This window comes from Amblyomma mixtum, chromosome 10 (assembly GCF_055824585.1).
Source record: "Amblyomma mixtum isolate Tamu chromosome 10, ASM5582458v1, whole genome shotgun sequence".
Taxonomy (NCBI): domain Eukaryota; kingdom Metazoa; phylum Arthropoda; class Arachnida; order Ixodida; family Ixodidae; genus Amblyomma; species Amblyomma mixtum.
In genome coordinates this window covers 28,509,901-28,531,854 of record NC_143021.1, presented here as the reverse complement: position 1 = coordinate 28,531,854, position 21,954 = coordinate 28,509,901, and positions in this window count along the sequence as shown.

The window sequence follows — 21,954 nt, the reverse complement described above, 5'->3', positions numbered from 1 at the left end:
TGAGAATCAATAAAAACCACCCCTGGTCAGATTTCTTTTCCAACTGCCATGTTAGGAATTGTAGCAATTTGTTACGATGGGGCTTCGCGCTGGATACCGTGAGGTGGGCTGGAGTGGAGTCTAGTTCTGCGTGCTGGTGGTGGTGGTAGTGGTTTATTTAAAAAATAAAAAAGTGAAGCAAAAGAGTGTTGCCGGCCCCGGCAATTGCTATCTAATATCTTAAGCAGCCGAGCTGCAGCTGGCGGAAATGAAAGAGAAGTTATGGCCGCTAGGCGTGTTATGCGTGCGCAGCAGCATAGAAGAGGTTGATTATGGTGTCTAACTAGGAAACTGTGCTGGAAAGTGGTTTTCCTTTTATCTGTAAGCTTAGTTGTATACTGGATGAAGAATTTGTTTCGCTAGCCTACTTTAATCAGGTTTTTACCTGCTGAGTTTTTTTCTTCCGTAATATTTCACCCCGCGTATGAATACGCCCACTAAATTTTCAAAGATTTTTTTGTTGAAAAACAATATTCATTAAGCATGTAAATACAGGACTGCACGTGAAACATTGGATAGTTTGCACAAAAGAAAAACTGGTTTAAGCATTTGTGATTGTACAAGCCCTGCCATATGTCTTTAATCGCAATGTAATGGTAGAGTTGGCGCAATATCTTGGGGTATAAGGCGAAAAGAAACATTGCGAGATGCACGTGCCTCTTGCATTCTGTCATTTTCATCGCGCATTTTGCTGGTAGATATTTTGGCTCGTTGAAAACAGCTGTTCACGAAGCGTTCACATGTGCGAAGAATATTTAGAGGTGTTTTTTCTTTCCAGAGGAAGAATTCGAAAGAAACTGCAAAACAATTTTTGGCCTAGCGAAAAGAAAAATGAATTTTTAAAAGTGAAACCCACGAATACCTTGATAGTAAAAATTGTGCCTGTTGGTTCGCAATGAACAGTGAAGCATGACAGAGAAAGCTAATTAGGCTATCTGAGGCCCCAGTCGAAGGTGCTAATGATTTTGAAGCACCTGTGGAGTTGGAAAGAGAGAAGAGATTCCGAACATGTACTCTCATAACAGTGAAACGTGAGTACCATACAGAACATAAAGTTCGCGCTCTAGCTGCCGCAACGGGAAAAAATATGGGGAAAGAAGACAACTAGAATCGTGCTTCGCATTGAACAAACATTGGTGCCTAAAATTATAATTCAAAAAATATTTATCGCAATTTTCACAGTTCAGCTTTTCTTCCCATTTGGTCTCCGCTCCTAATAAATGGGAGGGCGAAATCGGAGTGTTTCTTTCGAAAAGTAACTTTTAAAAGTATTTATCTGAATTTGAAGGCACCCTATTGTTAATATGCAGAGGCCATCGCACTTTCCCACGTTTTACAACTGTGTCTTGTTCCTTTTGCGAGAAAATTAAAAAAGAAAAAATTTACAAAACCTATATCCCACTCCTTCCGGCTTCCCTCTGCCCACTTGCTGCCAACTCGGTAGCGAGGAAAGTCGTCGCGTTGCGCAATCTGTAAGGCCGCACTAATCGATTCCGCGGATTGTCAACGCGGCTGGCGGAGAAAAACCTGTTACTGGAAAGAGCGACTTCGCGTAGACAGGCAATCGCCAGCTCTCTGTGGTACGGAGGCGGTCTAAACATCTCCCCGCATTCTTCGTCCCAGCCTGCTTGAAGGCATCGCTCCTCTAGAAAGTATCTAAACTATAAGCTCCTTACTCGTGCACAGAGGTGACCGCCGTGCCTACCCCGGCTAGATATTTACAGAGTGCCGTTGCCACTTCGACGCAGACGGGGAGAGACAAAAGCGTGCAGTAAGGATAGAGTATGAAGTGCGCTTTGTTAACGCTGGTGCCGCGCGCTTTTTAACGAGTTTTCATTCAGGCGTGCTCGGAATTCTACGCAGCCACAGGGTTTCTCTGTGCTTTCTCTTGAGATACATATTCAGTTAGTTGTTTTTTCTGTTGGGTACACCTTGTTGACCTTAAGTGCGGTGAGGCGAAAGCCTTAAGCGTGATATTGCTGCTTGTGCCACTGATGTGTGGTTAAGATGATAAGCTTCGCCTCTAAGAGTGGAACGCGACAGCGTCTTGCAACGCTGCCAGGGAGTCCATAGAACGCCATCGCCCGTTCGGTTCTATGCCTTGCTCGTCGGTAAATTGGTTTTTGAGGAAAGGAAATGTATCTGTCTCGCATATCTCGGTGGACACCTGATTAAAAAACATCTTTATTTGTTCAGTATTCTCACAACATGTAGGTGGGCCGCCTAGTCCGGTAATCTATTGGCTGCTGCTGCTGCGCTAGCCCTCCCCACCAGCCAGTGCTGGTGGTGGTGGTGAAAACTTTTAATTTCTGAAATAGAGTTTGGGAGCCACAGAGTGGCCACGCTACATGGTCGGCGTCCCTAGTCCGGGACACCGCATGACAATGCCCCGTCTCTAGCCCGTTTCACCAGAGCCCTTTGGGACTCAAGCGAGGAGCAGTTGAGAAGGGCAGTCTCCCATGCCTCTCTGGAAGGGGTAGGGGAAGGGGGGAGGTGGTGACGGTCAGGATCATCGCTGAGCAGAATAGCCTCCCACTGCTCCTCCGAGGAGTTGGGAATGGGGTCGACTAAGGGATTAAATTGGCATGCACACACCATATGGTAGAGGTTAGCTACCTCTCCACAGTTAGGGTACTGTGGAGAGTACAGCGTAGAGTACCACTGGTGTAATTTAGCTGGTGTTGGGTATGTGTTGGCTTGTAGTCTCCTAAGGGTGTTTGTTCTCTTCTAACTTATTGAGGGATTTGTGTGGTGTTGGGTGCTCCTTTCTGGCTGTTCTGTATGGCGCGAGAATGTCAGCATACACTGCTAAACCTATCAGGTCACGGCGCCCTTCATGGTCATCAGGGGGAGACGCCCGGTATAGAAGAGCTGGGGCATGCCTGTGAGCGGCTTCGTTTCCTCCTGGTAGTTCCAGGTGACCGGGAAACCAGGTGACTGAGGCTTGGTTGGGTGGATGCTTAGTCAGCAATGACAACCCTGACTTATGAATTAATCCGTAAGTGAAGTTGCGACAGGCGTTCTGGGAATCAGTGAGCACAACGTCGTTGGGGTTAGATGCTACAGCTAATGCAATAGCTTCCTCCTCTGCGTGAGTGGGGTTAGATGTTTTTACCGAGGCGCAGTTCACCATCGACCCTGAAGGCGTTGAGACTGCAATAGTCATGACTCCACTCATTGGTCCTACTGCGTCCACATAAAGGGTGTTAGTTTGCTTGTCCCATTTCTTCTGCAGGGCTTCCCCTCTGAACCTCGCCGTAACGGGAAGGGCGGAAGATGGGAGTGAGCGAAGACACCGTATTCACTTGACGCGCCTTTGTTCATTCCAAACCATCGAGCTGGCATGGCGAATTTTTGGATTGCAAGAAACCAGTCCATGCTAGCCTCCCGAGTGGCTCTCAAGACTAGAGCCGTTGTGTATGTTGCGGGAATTTTAAGCTGACGAAGCCAGTCTCGTGCTGGCTGACCACGACAGTGTCGTATGTACGAGGGGGTACCCAAAAGAAACCGGACTAAATTTTTTGTTCGGCAAAGCTTCTGTAGTACCGCGTTTTGCCACTAGGAGCGCATAGAACGAACATTCCAGAGTCAGTAGGCCGAGTGCCGTCGTTGAAGGAGGTCAGACTAGTTTAGGCAGAGTTTTAGAGTGACGACTCTTTTGTGTGAATGTCGTTTTTGTAATGGCTGATTTTCGTGAACAGCGTGCGCCGGTGAAATTCTGATTTTTGCTCGGAAAAAGTTGAATGGAAACTCTTGAAATATTAAGAAAGACGTACAAGGACGTTGCTATGCGGACAACTCAAGTGTTCCTGAATCGAATCCTGAATCAAAGCAACAATCATGCCAATGGAAAACTTCAAATTCACCTCGCCTCAAGAAAGCTCGTCAGGTGAAACCAAACCTCAAAAAAATGCTGATTTGTTTTTTCGACGTGAGAGGAGTATCCCTTGAGAATTTGTTCCGCAGGGTCAGACAGTTAGCCAGGCTTTCTACTTGGATGTTTTGAAAAGATTGGACAACAGTGTGCGGTGGAAGCGGCCAGATTTGTGGCGGTCGGATGACTGGTTGTTCCATCATGGCAATGCCCCTGCTCACACAGCCCTGTCTTTACGACAATTTTGGACCAAAAATGGCATAACCCCTATTCCTCAACCCATATACTCTCCCGACCTTGCCCCGTGCTACTTTATTTGTTTCCTAGAATGAAAAAATAGGTGAATGGAAAGCGTTTCGCTGATGTAGCTGAGGTGAAGAAAAAAACGACGGAGGCACTGTCAAGCATCACAAAAGATGACTTTAAATAATGTTTTGAAAAATGGAATGAAAGATTCGACAAGCGTATCATTGCAAGTGGGGAATACTTTGAAGGAGATTGAAGGTCTGTGCTTAAAATGTGAACAAATAAGTTCAAACAAAAATAAGTCCGGTTTCTTTTGGGTACCCCCTCGTATATAGCGTTATGTGTATTTTCGTTGTGCAATGTCATGAGCCAAAGACAGGCAATAAAGAAAAAAAAAAGCTGGCATGGCGAAGTTGTTAGCGTGCTCGTCTCGCACTCCGGAGACCGGGGTTCGATTCCCGAGCTCGACCAATTTCCTACTCGGTTTTATTTATTTATCAGGCCTGACTAGAAAGCTTAATTGGCTAATTGGGTAATTAAGCAATTAACTAAACTCAGTCCCACATATTTGGCGCATCGCTATACGATCCCTTTAATTGGTTGCATGCTTACTAGCCAAAGTACAATTGGCCCCGTTTGAAATTCGCGCACTGTGACGTCACGACCGTTTCGACCAATTGAAAAGCGTGACATTTCTGTCGACAACTCCTGCTTACAACGATGAGGCATTAAAGGCTTCCGCCTTAATAAAATATTTTTTCTCTATTTTAGGCGAGCGCTACCGCTCATTCACCCATGTGTTCGCCTAAGCGGTCATGCTTCCTTAGCAATTCTTCGAAGTGTCTTTCGAAGTAAAGCTCAGCACTATTTTCTCGAGCAACCTCTTGTGAAAAGGGACTGGACTCCTTCACCCATCAGCTTAACACCATCTCCCTTCGGTTCTCAAAACTGTTTGAAAATATGCCACACACAGCTCCACCTCAAGCTCGGCAAGTCCCTTCTAGTCCCTTTTCTCAAGTCTAGTCCCTCTCATCCCTACAATCTACCAAATGGCTAGAACATTTTCCTAGCCACCGCTGGCAACTCTAGCAGTTACACCAACTTCCTTATCTCCTCCAGCTTCGTCCATAATGGACTTCCCGAAGCGGCCACTTTAATCTCTCTTTTCTTCTTTCAATAATTTTTCTCTTGCCGTGTACCTAACTGACATCTATTTGCAGATGTCGTCACATTATTTCGGGATATCTTGATTGCACTGAGGATAACATGTTGGGTTGGCACGACTTGCACTGCGGTAACATGCCGTCGGTCAGTTGAATGGTAATGGTCATGGTATCACTTAATTACTTAATCAGAATTATTAAAAGACCAACGGGCGCAATGTTGTCTCCGTAACTTTGATTTTCTTGCTATCTCAATGCAGGTTGTTGAAGTAACTAGCCCCCCAGTGAGATAAATATTTTATTGCTACCCGGCCCAGATAAACTTCTTTGGCGCAGTCCAGCTACTCTAAAACAACTGTGCTTCCTTCGTCCTTCAAAATTCAAACATCGCTGCAACGGCGACTTCAGTGAAGAACGCATTACTGACAATGTCTTTTCCTTCAAGTTGTGAATTCTGTCAGTCTTTTATATTTTAAAAAGTAGTCCATCACAGCCGTTTATTATTTATTTCTTTTCAATACTGCTAGGACCCGGGGGATTTACAAAGAGGTGAGGCATACAGAATAGGCGGCGATTTCCTTGAATTTCTCTCTGGCGGTGATGGCAGCGATTAACACAGGGAGATGGTTCCAGTCATTTAGAGTAGCAGGAACAGATTATGTAAAACAAACGGTGGTTCTGCAGTGCAGTATTCCTATCTTGAAATTATGCCCCGGTTTTGTAGACACTCTATCGATATGTCTCTTCCTAAGTTTGTCTTTCCCATAAGGTTGGTGTTCTTTTAATGAAAGCTGTATTTCCTGCACGTTCTTTGTTCGTCGGAAATCAAACGAATGGTACCGCGTTCCTGCAAGCATGAATCGGCATACTTTTCCAATTGCTTCACCTGGAAGTGTATAACCAGAAATTGAATAGTGCTGTGGTGAGCCGCTTTTGAATTTGTTGTTACTTTTCCACTCCCCTCCTCAAGGCTTGAGCCCACAAGGACACCAAGGAATAAAATAAGCTGTAGCCAAGCCCATTTTCACAGCAGTGATCGCGTGTAGCAAGTGAATTTGAATTATTCTCGGCGATGCAAAGTTTCACGGGGAAGTTAAGAGAACTTGAGTGCTGCTAATTGTGAGTTTGATAGCAGCGATTTGATCGGTGCACCGAAAGCGGCAATTTAATGCTACAGCGTTAAAACTCTGGTTTTGGTGACAATTATTCTTCCACTTTCCTCTTCAACCTCCTCCTCTTACCTCGGTGTTGTGGTCGGCGGCGGTGGCGTTGTGAGCGAAAAGTTTGGTCTGGTAGAAAAGTCTGGTTTGGAGTTACGTACGTTCGGTTCCCGTCGCCATTTACTTTACAGCGAAGCTCTCAGGCGCCCGTTCCTGTATAGCGCGTTGTCGTCGAAGGACACGGCAAACTGGCAGAGCTACAGCAAAGAGAAGAGCATTGCGAAGGGTAAAGTAGGGTGATGACGAAGGGAGGGCGAGAATTAACAGACGGAGGAGGGGGCGGAGGTGGAAAATAGAAAAGGGTAAGAGTGAGATGGAAAGTGGAGCAGGAAGGCATGGCGGGGCAGGCGAGAGGGGCCGCGCTCATTTTGCGCTGACTGTTGCGTAATGACTAGAAAATTGATTTTGAAGAAATGAAAGACGCAGTAACTGTCTCTCATCTCGGTGGACACCTCAATTGGGCCGTAAGGCAGAGGAAGACGTGGCAATGAAAGAAAAAGAGAGAAAGAAAGGCCGGAGTGGAGGGCTCAGGAATAATTTCGACTACATGTGGAATTTTTTGGAAATTTGTGGAAAGCCTCTTTTTGGCTTTTTGTATGTGCCCACCCAACATCACGATGTTAAGATAAAGCTTGATTTGATTTGATTTGATTTGATTTTAACGTGCACTGACATCGAATAGCACGTCGATGCCTTTGCTATTCAGCTTCATCAAAACGCGGCCACGTGGTCAGGTTTGATGCCGGGTTTGCAGGCTCCGAAGAAATTTTACAAATTGTCATACCGACATGTATTTGAGGCCCGTAATACTGGTATCTTCTTGTGATCAATATTAATTTTACTGGAAGCTTCGTTCAGAATTCTAAGTGGGTGACCAACTGAGTTCCTCGGGTCATAAGAAGGTTCTGCGACAAAATTGATAAATAGCAGTGCGTTATTTTCACACGTGAATATCGCAACGGTGTATGCGCCGCTACAAAATGCAAGCCCTAATGCATGCAGCAATAAAAATCTATTTAGTGGGACGCAAAACTACCGTTCTATGTTCTGGCGTTGACGACTGCAAAACTTTAATTGCTGAATTTTGTTTGGGCCAGTTAGTTCATTTATTTAAAAGTGTGTACAAGCACAACCGCTATGGCTCAAAGAAACACATCTTCTGCGTTGATATTGCAGGCCCCTACCGCGCCAGGGGGAATGGTACACGGCTGCTCTCATACAGGAGGGAAAACAGGTGGGCGGCCTCTCTTTCAGAGAGCCCAGCTCAAAGCATTCGGAGTAGATGGCGATCGCCCTCGCACCCTCCCATACCTGACTCTAATTAATCATACTCACAGACTCTCGCGGAGCCTGTCGTGACTGAGTTCGATTGGATCACCCCACTCGTTAACGAAATTCTTCGCCACCTTACTCGCGACAGCGATCCAACTCATTGCTAATCATATGGGCTCCTGGAGGCAGCCCGCGCCCTTACTCACCGGGCACCAGGCGTCCCTTGGGAGGACCTCAACCCAGATCACAGCCCTCTCCTTTCTTTTAACGACATTACTGAACACTTCCGTGACATTACTGAACACTGACTCTTTTAACGATTATTTTACATCTCTGTGTGGCACCAGCAATCATAACGAAGATTGCATACAGGGCTCAGACGCGTGAAAGTGCGTTCTTAGCTCCTACCACTGAAGGAGAGGTAGTGAGTGTGTTTAGATCGCTAAACAATACTTATTGGCGTGATATTGATGATTTGTAAATTGAACCAGTCAAACAAGTTATAGACGTAATTTTTCCAGTCTTAACATTCATTTTTAACCTTTCTTTCATTGAAGGAATTTTTCCGAAAAGAATGCAAGAGGCGAAAGTGACTGTAATACATAAAGGTGGTGATAAAAATATATTTTCCAATTATCGACCAATATCCATACTTCCCGTATTTTGAAAAGGTTTCGAAAAGCTGATACGTACACGCATGACTTCTTTTATCAGTATACGCCATATAATTACAGGCGCTCAGTTAGGATTCATGAAAGGCCTCTGTACAGAACATGCACTTTTCTACAGAAAGAAGAAATATTAGAACTTTTTGAGCGTGAGCAGTGCACTCTGGGTGTGTTTGTTTACTATTCCAAAGCATTCGACCGAATTGATCGCACTACCTTGTGTAAAAAACTGATCCATTACGGTTTTCAAAGAGTTTTTCGTGAATTATTACAATTGTATCTAAAACACCGCAAGCATCAAGTATGCATTAACAATCATGTTTCTCATTTCCGCGACATAACTGCAGGTGCGCCACAAGGAAGCATACTCGGGCGCTACTCTTCTGTATTTATATAAATGATGTCGTTAACATAGATAATGCTACTAAATTTCTCATTTACGCGGATGACACTACATTGCTCTTCACTGGGTGAGATCCTACTGACGTGGTAAACGATGTCAACCTTGTGTTAGCAAGACTTTCCTTATAGAGCACTGCAAACTCTCTTGCAATTAATGCAACTAAAACGTATACCGTGCTGTTCCGGCCGAAAAACCGCAGAATAAACACTAATTTATAAATAAAATACGGAACATCTCCAATTGAAATTGTCCCTCAAATAAAATGTCTTGGCGTACTCTTTGAAGAACATATGACCTGGAACATGCACATAGATTCGGTCGCAGCCAGGTTTTCCCGCGTGTGCGGAATACTTAACAAATTACAGAGTTATTTACCTAGAAGCATCAAACTCATAATCTACAATAGTTTATACGTGCCCCACATTAACTACCATCATTTAGTGTGGGCAACCACCATTTTTACCAACATTACCAAACTTCATAAGATTCAGAAGAAAGCTTTCCGTGCTAACAAAATCTCCGCATGGCTGTCTTACGGAACCCCTCTTTAAGGCCTCAATTTACTCTCAATACGTGACCTTCATAAAATGACCCTTCTTAAGCGCTATAAAATGGCCATAAAGTACAGTAACCAGTTCTTTAATACTGTTTCCCGTCTCACAAAAAGAAAAAAAGTGCGTGACACTCGCACGTCGCAAGACGCGCTGTGTCGTCCGTTTCCTTCTCTGCTCTCTTCTTTGGCTTTCGGCCTTGCGCTGCTTCAAATCAAACAATGAATAACCAACTCGCCCATCAGCTTGTGCTTTCAAGAGTGGGAAGTTCCACGCACTCGTACTAACTACGGAAAGCAAATGCTTCATTTTCTGCTTCCAAGTTATTTAGATAGCATTGTGTAAGCTGATTTCTCTTTGTGAATTTGTATTTCCTTCTTTTTGGTTTGAATTTTATTTTCCTGCTTGCATGCAAGCAGTGTGTGCTAATTCCTGCACTGTTTACGATTTCCTGCTGTGTCAGCCTATGTCAAGTGTATGGGAGCGGGGGCCTCGTCAAGCCGTTTGTGTGGCTTTTAGTCTACGGCCCCCTAGTATCGATGTAAACGATGCTGAAATAAAGAATATTTGAAATATGAAATTTGAACCGGTTCCTGCTACCCGGTTCCTATGAAGGGACTGGGTAAAACTGGTGAACGAACTCTCATCGGGCTCTTTACAAACACCTTGCTGTGCCCGGCGGTTCTCGAGCGCTTCATACCTTCTTTTGGCGGCCGCTGCTCATTCTGTGGGAAGGTGGCCGACACCTTCCATATGGTGGAAGGCACTGGCACGGAGAAAAAAAGTAAAAAGAAAGAGAGCCTGCGCCTAAACAATATCTTAGTCATTTTTCTGCCATAAAAAAAGTTGAAGGGTTAGGCGTTTCGCTCACCGTAATACCGACATAAAAATACGAGCGCACACAGGACACCGAGGACTTGGTACGTAAAGAACATTTATTTTCTCACAAAAAACACTCGTACAAGAAATCGTGGCTATTTAGAATATTTGAACTATAATATACAAGACACAAGTATGCTCTACAACAAAGTCAGTACTGCGAACGAATGGGATTTTTCATAACTTAGAGCCCATTTATGTAACCTTGCTCCCGGCAGCAGAAGCCTTTAAGAAAAAAAAACGTGCACTTTTTGTTTTCGCGATCCTTTATGTTCGTACGAGGACAATGCAAAGGATAAAAAAGTAGCCTGACGTAAAAAGAATGTTTACTTTCGTGCACTCTGCCGGCAATTAAAAGGAGTGTCATACGTCATGTGCTGGCGAAGATTGACTTCGTTGCAATAACTTCCGCTTCCTACAAGAGAGCTGCGGCATTGTACGTACATCTTTTCGAGAACAAACTGACACTCCTCTTATTTTCGTTTTTACAATTTAATATATCGATGGGGCGTGTAAATAACATTAGCGAAAAAAGGGTCGAAACGAGGCACGTAAGAGGGATGCAGAAATCAGAAAACTTCTTATGGTGTTCTGGCACCGAAACCCCCCCTCCCCCTCCCCCTCCCTGGATACCCCCTCCCCCGGTGGAAGGTGTCGTTGGAAGGATTGTAGTTTCCAACATTAGCGGAGTCCAGCTTTTGCAAACCAGTGGTTACCGACTGGTTATTTTGTCTTTTTTCTTTGCGTGGCTTGTCGCACAGGCTCTAAGAACAGCGTGCCTTGTTATTCGCATGGTTGGTATCTACTTTTTCTTGCATCACTGCGTATGCAGACTTGGGCCGGAAGGTTTCCTTCTATGTCGAGGAAATCGGTCTAGTCTTGGGGGAGGAAGAATGATCAATTCCCGCTTGATTTTCCGGGAGGCGGTGACGTATAAGTGAACGCGGGCGTGTACCTTCGCCCATGTACGCGGCTTTTCTTGTGCCTAGGAAGAGAAGCGATAGGAAAATGGTAGGATCAGTACATGTTGCCGGCTCCCGACAAAGTAGTCGCTAGCGAGACGGGACGATGTATTACAGAAGCATTAAGAAGGTCGTTCCGGTCTTTTTCTCTTTGGATTGGGAATTACTCAGCAAATGTTTCTCTTATTGGGCAGGGGTGTTCTAGCTCTAAACAGTTTTAGTAGAGAGTGAAAAGAAAGAATGCTTTGCGACGTAGATGTTCTGTTAAAGTGAATTTCAGTATTGATTGGAAATGATAAACAGGCTGATTTTCAGCGATGCTTTGATTAGTGTACGAAGGCTTGGTTATTCAGTTCAGTTTAACTATTATTGAACGACTATTGAGTATACTAATCTCAAAGCGCGATTAGTGACGCCTTCAATGCTTTATGAGCAATACTAGTGTTTGGGGTTCCGAACGGCTTCTACATATCCTAATTTAGGCTGAATCAGTGTGGTGTAGTCTAGTAATTTTGCTTGCTCGAGGGTGAAACTAATAGTAAGTTAAAATAACCAAGGGATCGGTTTGCCGCAGAAGTAGTGTCGTAATGTGCATTGGCTGCTTCAGATCAGTTCTGCCTGCGTCCTCGTCCCTTTCGCTTTTCCGTCATTCATGATCAACTAACTGGCCAGCACCTCAACTCATGTATACTTTCTATCGTTACGCAAGTGTAATCCGACATAATGAGTTTGTTGCGTAAGATGAACCGAATTATGAAAAAGGGGCTCACCGCAGTTGTGGTTGTTGTTGTGACTGAGAGAAGGATGAAGAGGAAATTGCACGGGCCTGCTACTGGCTCGAGCCAAGCCACCACCGCTGCCACGTGCAGATAGAGGAGAGTTAAAAGTTCAGAGGAAAGAGAAAAAGGAAAGAAAAGACACGCGTCGCAGCAACAACTGCGTCTGCCGGAGCGGACGCTGCTCAAAAAGTAGCGGCCGAAGCCGCGCTCGCCGAAGCGAGAACAGATACTCCTTCTGTAAGACCGACAGCATATTACGGCGAGCCTTTAATGCCTCATCGTTATCGACAGAAGGTGGTCGATAGAAGCTTGTGAGCAGAGGTGTCGCGGTTTTGACGGGCTTCCACAGAGATATGTGAGACAGTGACTGCGTAATTTCTTTTGCTCAGATACAATTTTCATTTGCTTCATTACGGCCCCTCTTTCTTCTTTAGTTCTCACTTCCTCCCTTCCTGTATGGTGCGGTTCAGGTGTCCACCGAGATGACAGAATCACTGCGCCATTTCGTTTCCTCAAAAAGCGTTGCGTTCAAAGGGCAAGGCATCGCGCCGAACTGTTGGTGGCGTTCCGTGGACTCCCTGGCAGCGCTACAACACGCTGTCGCGCTCCACTCCTAAAGGCGAAGCTTAAGCGGAGTTAATTAGCAGTCAATTAGTATTTAGTAATTAATGAGTGATTAGTCACGAATTAGCAGTTTTTCATTACATAATAATTAGTAATTAATTATGTGCGACGTCATTCAGTGGTGAGGTCACCAGTGCCACAGAGGCAGAGTGGTGCGCAAAACGCTGTCGCCTCTACGCACTTTAGACAGTCAAAGTGCCCCCTGAATTTTTTTGTTTCGCGTTCTGTGCGCTCTTCAGAGTGCTTTTAAATTCAACCTAACTAGTTATTAACTTTCAGTAAATAAGCAAGATTTTATTCACTTTACGGTCAAGTGAGCTTTGTTAAATAGTGGAGACGGTAACGAAACAACCGTTTTTTATGCAGCAGCTTATCTGTTTAGTTGTAGTTTTTTTTTTTCAGCGTTTAAACCACCCCATGAAACATGAAAAAAAATTCCGACATTACGTTACTTCCTAACGCGAAATTTGAGCGCTGCTCATCAGCTGTTTAAGCTTTTCAATAGATTGATGCAAAGAATTCGAGCAAGGCATGTATGTACAATGACAGACTACTTGTTATTTTTCACACATATTCCTTCTTCAAGAAACAGACCACTAACAGTTCTTGACTGTCATGAAGGAAGCTTTGTGGTCGAATAAATGGATGGATATATGCTCGACTTGCTGCACCAATGCCTGGTTCTCAAATACGAGGTCTGCGCAAGTATTTCGCGAGGTTTTCACAGCTGTGGGAGCCGTTACGAGCGAGAGGAACGAGATCTTCTCCCGCATAAGTGGTAAGAAATTCGCGCTTCTCTTTTTTTTTAAGCATGAAATGCTTTTAGCCCCCGTTGTCGGCAGTGTGGTGACGTCACGCCGAGACCGAGAGCCATCATCCGGGCACTGAAATCCAGTCATCCGGGCACTGAAATCCAGTGATCCGGGCACTGAACTCCAGTCATCCGGGCTCTGAAACGAGAACATCCGGGCACCGTACGAGACTTAACGAGATTTAACGAGACTCTCTAAGCCCTCCTACGCGACCGGCATGCAAGCGCCGGTTGGTCTCCAAACGAAACAAAAAATAACTGCTGCCAGTGCCTTCTCAATGTTTATCAAGGTATCAGTGCAGCTGTGGGTTTGATAATGCACGGAATTACAATTTCCGATTTCTAATAACGCGTGCAAAAAGCACATAAATGCCACGTTACACTTCGTTGTCATACGTGATCTCTTAGGGGCTTCGCGCATCGAAGCAAAGCCGCGCAGGCGCACAGGGGCCCGGGGGAGGAGCGTTGCGTTCAAAGGGCAAGGCATCGCGCCGAACGGGTGGTGGCGTTCCTCCCTTCCTTTACGGTGCGGTTCGGGTGTCCACCGAGATGGCAGAGAATTACTGCGCCATTTCCTTTCCTCAAAAAACCTTGCGGTCAAATGGCAAGGCATCGCGCTGAACGGGTGGTGGCGTTCCTCCCTTCCTGTACGGTGCGGTTCGGGTGTCCACCGAGATGACATTAGGCCCGTAAACATTTCATGCTTACTCTACTCTCGTTTACGGGAGAGGCAGAGATTTTTTTGACCTTGAAGAAATATATTTAAAAGTTACAAGAGCGCTAACTGCAAGTTACAGAAGCAAAGTCACAGAGACACGAGCTGTAAATTAAGGGAATAGTTCTCACACAGAGAAATAACTCTACAAGACCTTACTTTTGGACTAAAGAGAGAGAGAGGGAAAGGCAGGGATGCAGGGACATATACATTAAAGTCCCCACCACCCTGCCACCCTGGCAGGTAGCAGCGCTTCTGGCACAACGTTGTCAATGCCAAAGCATACAGCGCACATCTGTCACTACCGCCACGTAGCTTAAAGCACGATTGAAGTGACCACTGTTCCAAGAGGGCAGTTATGCGCTTTCCGTCTGGTTCAGGCGTCCACCGAGATGTGTGAGACAGATGCTGCGCATTTCTTTTCCTCGAAAAATTCAGGGGGCGCTATGTTCACCTAAAGTACAGTGAGGCGAAAGCCTTCAGCGCGGTGTTGCTGCTTGTGTCACTGTTGTGTGGTTAAGATGTTAAGCTTCGCCTCTAAGAGTGGAACGTGACAGCTTCTTACAACACTGCCAGAGAGTACAGAGAACCCCATCGCCCGTTCGACTCTAAGCTTTGCTCATCGCTAACTTGGTTTTTGAGGAAAGAAAATGTATCTGTCTCGCATACATTGGTGAACACCTGAACCTCGCCGCAAGAGAACGAAGGAAGATAGGAGTGAACGAATTAACAACACACTCGATGCAACCGCCACCCTTCAGCTCTTGCAGAGACAGACCAAACAGGTCGCTGCACTTATCAGGCGGGTGGCAGCACGCAATCATGGGCTGTCTGAACGCGAGACCCTCAATATGACAAATGCACTAATGATTAGCCGCATTACATACCACCTTCCACACCACATACTCACTCAGCGGCAAAGACAACAGGCAGACATCCTAATACGCACGGCTGTCACCTCTGCCTTACGTCTTCTACGGACGGTTAGCACGAAACGTCTCCTGGCCACTGGTACCCACAATACAGTGATCGAATTAATAGAGGCTCAACGCACCAACCAATTAGTCCGCCTGAGTCGCACGGAAACAGGACAATGCCGACTGCGACAGCTACGTCTCAATCCACCAATTCCCACCCCAACAAGTCCTACACCTTACATGATTTCTCTGCGCACGCAGGATCACATATATCAGAAGTCCCTACCGCGCATTATGAGTGCTAGTCTCCATCACGGTAGGCGGCAGGCACGAGCGAGCTATTACACCAAAACATACAGCAACCGCTCCGATATCCTTTATGTCGACGCGGCACAAAATTCTAAACCAGGATATTTCACGGCAGTCGCAGCCTATGAAGACGGCACAGTGGGGGCCGCCGCCACTATTCGAACTAATTAGCCTGCAGAGGCGGAAGGAGCCGCCATCGCACTTGCGCTGGCCCACTCCATCATTGACAAAAACATAACAGAAATTTGCACAGATTCACAGGCCGCGTACCTCCACTACCTAAAGGGCGTGGCGACTCCGGCAACACACCGTATTCTTACCACGGCCACCTCTCTCGAACGAACGGTTACTCTGTCGTGGGTCCGAGGGCATGCCTCGATCCCCGGTAATGAGCGCGTTCATGCGCTGGCCCGAGAACTCTCCTCCCGGACCCCGGAGGATCAGGCACCCAACCCTGCGCAAGAAGCCCCTTCGGTCCTCTCTACATATCACCAAATTACCACATTTTACAAATTCAGCCGCATGACACTTCCACCACCCCACAGTACCTTGTCGCTCTTATCCAGCGCCACATGGCGGCAATTACAGACAGGCTGCTTTATTTCACCCCACCGCCTCTCATGCTTTCATCCCACCTTTCCTCCTGATTGTAACACCTGTGGCGTGCCCAAATCCACACTTTTCCATTACCTTTGGGAATGTCCTTCCCCAAAGGCAGTATCCCCCATCCCCAATCCCACTCATTCTTCCTGGGAGGCTGCTTTACGGACCGCTCAGCCCGCCGGCCAGAAATGGCTAGTGGATCAGGCTTTACGTGAAGCACTAGCCCGTGGACTCCTGAACCAGTAGGGGACCGCCCTGGAAGATTTGTGTGTGTGTGTGTGTGTGTGTGTGTGTGTGTGTGTGTGTGTGTGTGTGTGTGTGTGTGTGTGTGTGTGTGTGTGTGTGTGTGTGTGTGTGTGTGTGTGTGTGTGTGTGTGTGTGTAATAAAGTTGTTTCCATCCATCCATCCAAGACACCGTATTCATAGACCCGCCTTTGTTCATTCCAAACCATCGAACTGTGCCATGCTTTGTGCAATATAATTTGCAGAAAGCCGGAAACAATAGACCACGTGTTTTTACACTGTTAAGAAGTGATCTATTTTGGGATGTATTGCAGCGAACCCTAAAGAACGAATTAAGACTTGACCAGTATGGCATCCGGTACTTATCTGTAGAAAATGAGGATGGGGGTACCGTTGGACTTAATAATGCTGATAGGCCTCCACTGAATAAGGCGCTCCAGAATGGCAGGCTACCATTGTGACAAAGACGCCAGACCTGCCCGAACTTGCTTCCGTGAAAGCATGGACTGGTTTCTGGCCATCCAGAGAGCCGCTGTGGAGCCTCCGGAGTGGCTCTCAAGACTTGAGACGCTGTGCAATTTGCGTGAATTTTAATCTGACGACGCCACATTCATGCTGGCTGACCACGACAGTGCAGTGTGTATGTACATAGCGTTTAGTGTACTTTGTTGATTTTTTGTTTAGTTGAATGTTATGTGTCAAAGCCAGGCAATAAAGAAAAAAGAAAGCTGGCATGGCGGATTGGTTACCGTGCTGGTCTCGCACTCCGGAAACCCTGGTTCGATTCCCCAACTCGACCAATTTCCTACTGGGTGTTATTTTTTCTTTATGTAGTCTGACTAGAAATTAGGCTAACTGCTTAACCGATATCATTCGAATGTCATCAATGCACTGCGCGCCAATGCTGCTAACGCCGGCTTCGAAGGCCAGAAGCGGCGGACCTCCTAGTGGCGCCATCTTTCGTAGACAGAGCAAACTGCTCGGCGCCGCTGCCATGCGGCGCGCTGACGGCGCTGCCATCTGGCGCAGCGCGGCTGAAGCAACGCTGTTCAAGGTCATCTGTCCCTACTTAATTGGGCTACGCGACGAGTCGAAACCTACAGTAGTATTGCTAACGCAATAAAAGAAATAAATGGGACATCCTAACCAACGCCTCAACCAGATCAATTTGCAGCAGTGCGAATTGTTGATTCCTTGGGTTAGATGATACCTCAATGAGCAGGCGCTCATTGAGGTATCATCCCGTTTGCCCAACATATTGTTTACCACACGATAGCTGGATTGAGTAGAACAACGCCATCCAAACAAGTAGCAAATTGGTCTTGGTGTCTTAGGGAGCATCGTTGCGCAGCAATCGGAGCATTATTACATGCTTGCAAATCTTCTCAAGCTTGTCAGGGGCCGAAAAGGCAACTTTAAGTTAATTCGATTCTCTATCTAACTCGATTACCCAGACCATAAAGAATGAACGACGCATCCTATCCCAAGAGCCGAAGTTTGCTATAGAAACCAGGAACTTCTAGGGATGGCCAGAAAAATCTCCAAGCTGGCACCCGCAGCCAAACCCAGCAAGTGTGGGTCCAAAGGAGTCGATACCGTACTACGTGTCAAACTCCGAGTGAAAACCCTGCCTGTAAGAAATGCTATTTCGTATCGGTAAGAGCGTTCTTTATTCCTGCTTCGTGCAGACAAGGAAGGAACTTTATGTCACTAAGAGCAGTGAAGCAACTCTTTTGTCGTTCAATCACGTAAAAAATGTCTCTTTGGCAAAAGCTAAATACAAAGCAAGAAAGCTTCAAAGAAACTTGACCTTGAAGCGCTAGGAAATTCGCTCGACAAAAGTAAACGTCTTAGTTTACAGCTGTATTTATTGCTTAGACCCACAAAGTGGACGGCACATTTCGTGTAATTGTCTCTGAGAAAGGCACGTGACAAAGCTCTATGGCAACATATTCAAAGAAGATTTTAAACCCCTTAACCTAAGACGAGCTGTACCAAGCAAAAAATTCAGAACCTGTAATCAAATCCTTCGGAGTGCATAATAATAAAGGTCTAATGGCCTGCTCGTTTGATGTCAAAGACCTCTACATCTCGAGACCGCATGGCGAGTTCCTTTCGGGCATAGAAGATTGTACTGACGGCAAGGTGTCGCGGCGTTCCAAAACAAGACATGCCTGTGTGTCTGCGGGGGGGGGGGGGGGGGGGGGGGGAGCTTTAGAGCTGCTACAGTTATATCTACCATCTACCTTTGTCACCTGAAAAGATGGAATTTACCTGCAAAAACAAAAGGTATGCATAGGATCATGTATTGCATCTCTTCTAAGCGATCGTTTTATAGCACAAAAAGAGAGGAAGCTTAGAAGTAAATTAGAAGGGTCAAAGGTTGTGCAATGCTTTCGTTGCACTTCAGACTGTTTTATGCCTAGTCATACATGCTGGACGTATGAACCAAGTGATAGTAAGCCATAGCTTTCGCTTTTATCATCACATTCTAAACTAGGAAAACGTACCGTAGGCAAATGAACGTATATGAATGCACTGCTTCCATTCCATTGCTTTCAGTTACCAGACCCATCGCTTGGTAAGAGCACGTGCTTGTCGCAAGAGCGGAATCTATTCTTTCAGCATTAAAGTCTCAAAAAGCGAACAACAATTAGGCAACATCTGCAATCATTCAGAAGAAAGTAACAGTGGTCCCATACATTCACGGCCAGTGACAAAAATTGAAAGGTGGTTTATGGGGTTTAACGTCCCAAAGCGACTCAGGCTATGAGAGACGCTGTTGTGAAGGACTCCGAAAATTTCGACCACCTGGGGTTCTTTAACGTGCACTGACATCGCACAGTACACGGGCCTCTAGAATTTCGCCTCCATAGAAATTCAGCCGCCACAGCCGGGATCGAACCCGCGTCTTTCGGGTCAGCAGCCGAGCACCACAACCACTGAGCCACCGCGGCGGCGCAGGAATTGAAAGTGATAGGAAATCGAGTTAACGTTAAAGTTGTCTTTTCGGCCCCTGACAAGCTCGGGAAGATTTGCAGTAAGATAGATAATGTTCCATTCGTTGCACAACGATGCTCTATGAAACACCAAATCCAAGTTGTACCTTGTCAGGAAGGCGCTTTTTACTCAATCTAGCTTTTGTGGGGTAAACAATATGCTGTGCAAACGGGACGATGCCTCAATGAGCAACTCAAGGAACGTCACAACAATGTATTGGAAACGGTGAAAGGGCACCTCGGCATTGACTACAGGGATTGCAAAGATTGCACGCCGTACTTCACCCAAACTAGAGTGATAAGTAAACACCACAATCAGCTGACGGCGAAATTCTAGAAACCGCAGAAATCGCGAGAATTGAGGAAGCATGTGTAAGTAGTGCTTTCTTGGCATTAACAGCGAAGGAAATAAGCTTTTTGGATGCGAGACAATTACGCCGCGGTTGCAACCTTCAACAGCTGTTAGTAGATATCTCTTCATGTGATTGTCATTGTGTTTTTTTTTTGCTGGTTGTGAGCAATGCATGCATTTTCGCGGACCAAGCACGAAAGCTTTAGCTGAAAATCGGCGCTCGTCTTCATATTCTTGCTACGTCCTCGTCTTTTTCGCGGTGTCTACAATCGAGTCAATTATATGCCGGACCGCTTAAGCGTTCTGGCATGTGTGCGGGACAAGGCAGTGGATTTGGCAATGAAACAGAAAAAAAACGACAAAATAACGAACAGAATGAGAAAATCTAGCAGTTTCTTTCCACAGCCTCGTCAAAGACATAATTACACATTGCTAATGCCACATAGAAAAAAATGAAAGGTCTTCACATTGAGAGAAATCAGTCGTTAGAACTGATACGGTACATAGTATGCACGTGTTCTTTTACCGCAATTCTTAAAGGTTTCTAGAACAAAACTTCTCTGTGGGAAAGGTGTCGGCAGTGTCGTCTGCATAGATGAAAAGTTTTGAATTTAAAGGGAGCGATGGCAGATTGTTAATGTCGATATTGAATAAAAAGGGGCCTAATACGTGTACCTGTGGGATACCTGTCGTAATATTTATTTATTTTAGTGCACACACCTCTGATCATTGCGCACTGAGTACAATCAAAAGGCACTTTCTAAATAAGGCGTACGGAACTCTAAAACTAAAGTTTTCGAGTTTGTTTAGTACTACTGGCGATCTATTGTGTTGAATGTTTTTCTTTTTTATTTACAGTTTGGTTTTTTTTCATTTCCATGGAGATTAGGTCACTGAAGGCTTTCAATAATGTTACCGTGCTTCCACCCTTCCAAATATTTTTTCAAGAAATGAGTAGATTAACGCGTGCAGAAAGAATCCACGCTATTATGCGCATTTTTTGTCCAAGGTGTACGATAAAGATGAAAGAATTGTGATTGGGTGGTAGTTATTCTATTCTTTCCGCGGGGCCTTTCAGTATAAAGGCCTCACGATGTTATTTTTCATAACATCATGGATCGTTTCTGTTTTCAGAGTTTCGTTAATAATGAAATGCAGTATCCATTTTAGGTGGTCAAAGTTATGGAGTAGGCCCCTGTACCTGGTTCCGTCTGCGCCCGAGAACTCTGATACAGGCATTGATTTCATTGCTTTCCAACGCTCTAAATCACTAACGGGCGGCAATTAAGCTGAGTGGACACTTTTACTGAATGTTATGTGGTGAGGGGGTTGTATGCTCTGGGGTTGCAATTTTTTACATAGTGAATTAAATTTTGTAAAAATCTATCTGCTAGCTACAATAAAGGTATGTTTGGAAATGCCTCTTGCATCGCTTCATCGATATCTCTGCGGGGAGGGCTGCCTACTGCTTCATTTACCAGGTTCCATGTCCTTATGCCGTTCCGGCATGCAGAGAATTTATCCAAATGATAGAGCTTTCTTGGAGGTATAATTTTAGCAGTTATCTTGTTTCATATTTCACGGTACTCTTTCAAGAGTGTGCTATTTGAATTTCATTGCAACTTCTTGAAAAACTGTTTTTAATAGAGCTAAGTTTAATAATTTCATCATCAATCCAGGGGCTATTAACATTCCAGCGCTTAATTTTATTCTAGTTTTTGATTGTTCACTAAACTTTTGTACCATTAAATTGTATGTTTCTAGGTGATTGAGGTACCGAAAGGAGTTCCAGTTGACGGATTTTATGTGGAAACTGACTTTAGTATAGTTTAAAACAAATTTTAAGATCACCCAGTACTGCTAAAGTGACAAAGTAATTGCCCGATACATATTGTTTGATTATACAGCCTAGCGTGTCTTCTTTTGATCAATGCATCACCTGCGCAATCCATTGCTGAGGATATCTTCGCGGGTATAACCATGGATATGATATTGTAAACCTAAATTGGCTATGAATTTTAAGTATTCTTTCACTCCTGTTTAGTTGCTGTTTAGTAGGTACTTTTTTAAGGTATGTTTATTCCCTCACGACGTAATAAGGTGTATAATAATGGATGACTTGGATGCCTAAATAAATGGAAAAAAAGGTTCGCTGGTCAAAGTAAGTATGTACTGTTCGCTGTTGTCTTTACTACCTTATGGTAAAAGCAGCGTTGTTTTACCAATGATGCTTGGCCTCGTGAACGGAACACTAGTAATCTAGAAATGTCGCTTAATGTATGCTCGTACCTTTCAATGAAGCAACAAGAAATAGACTACGTCAG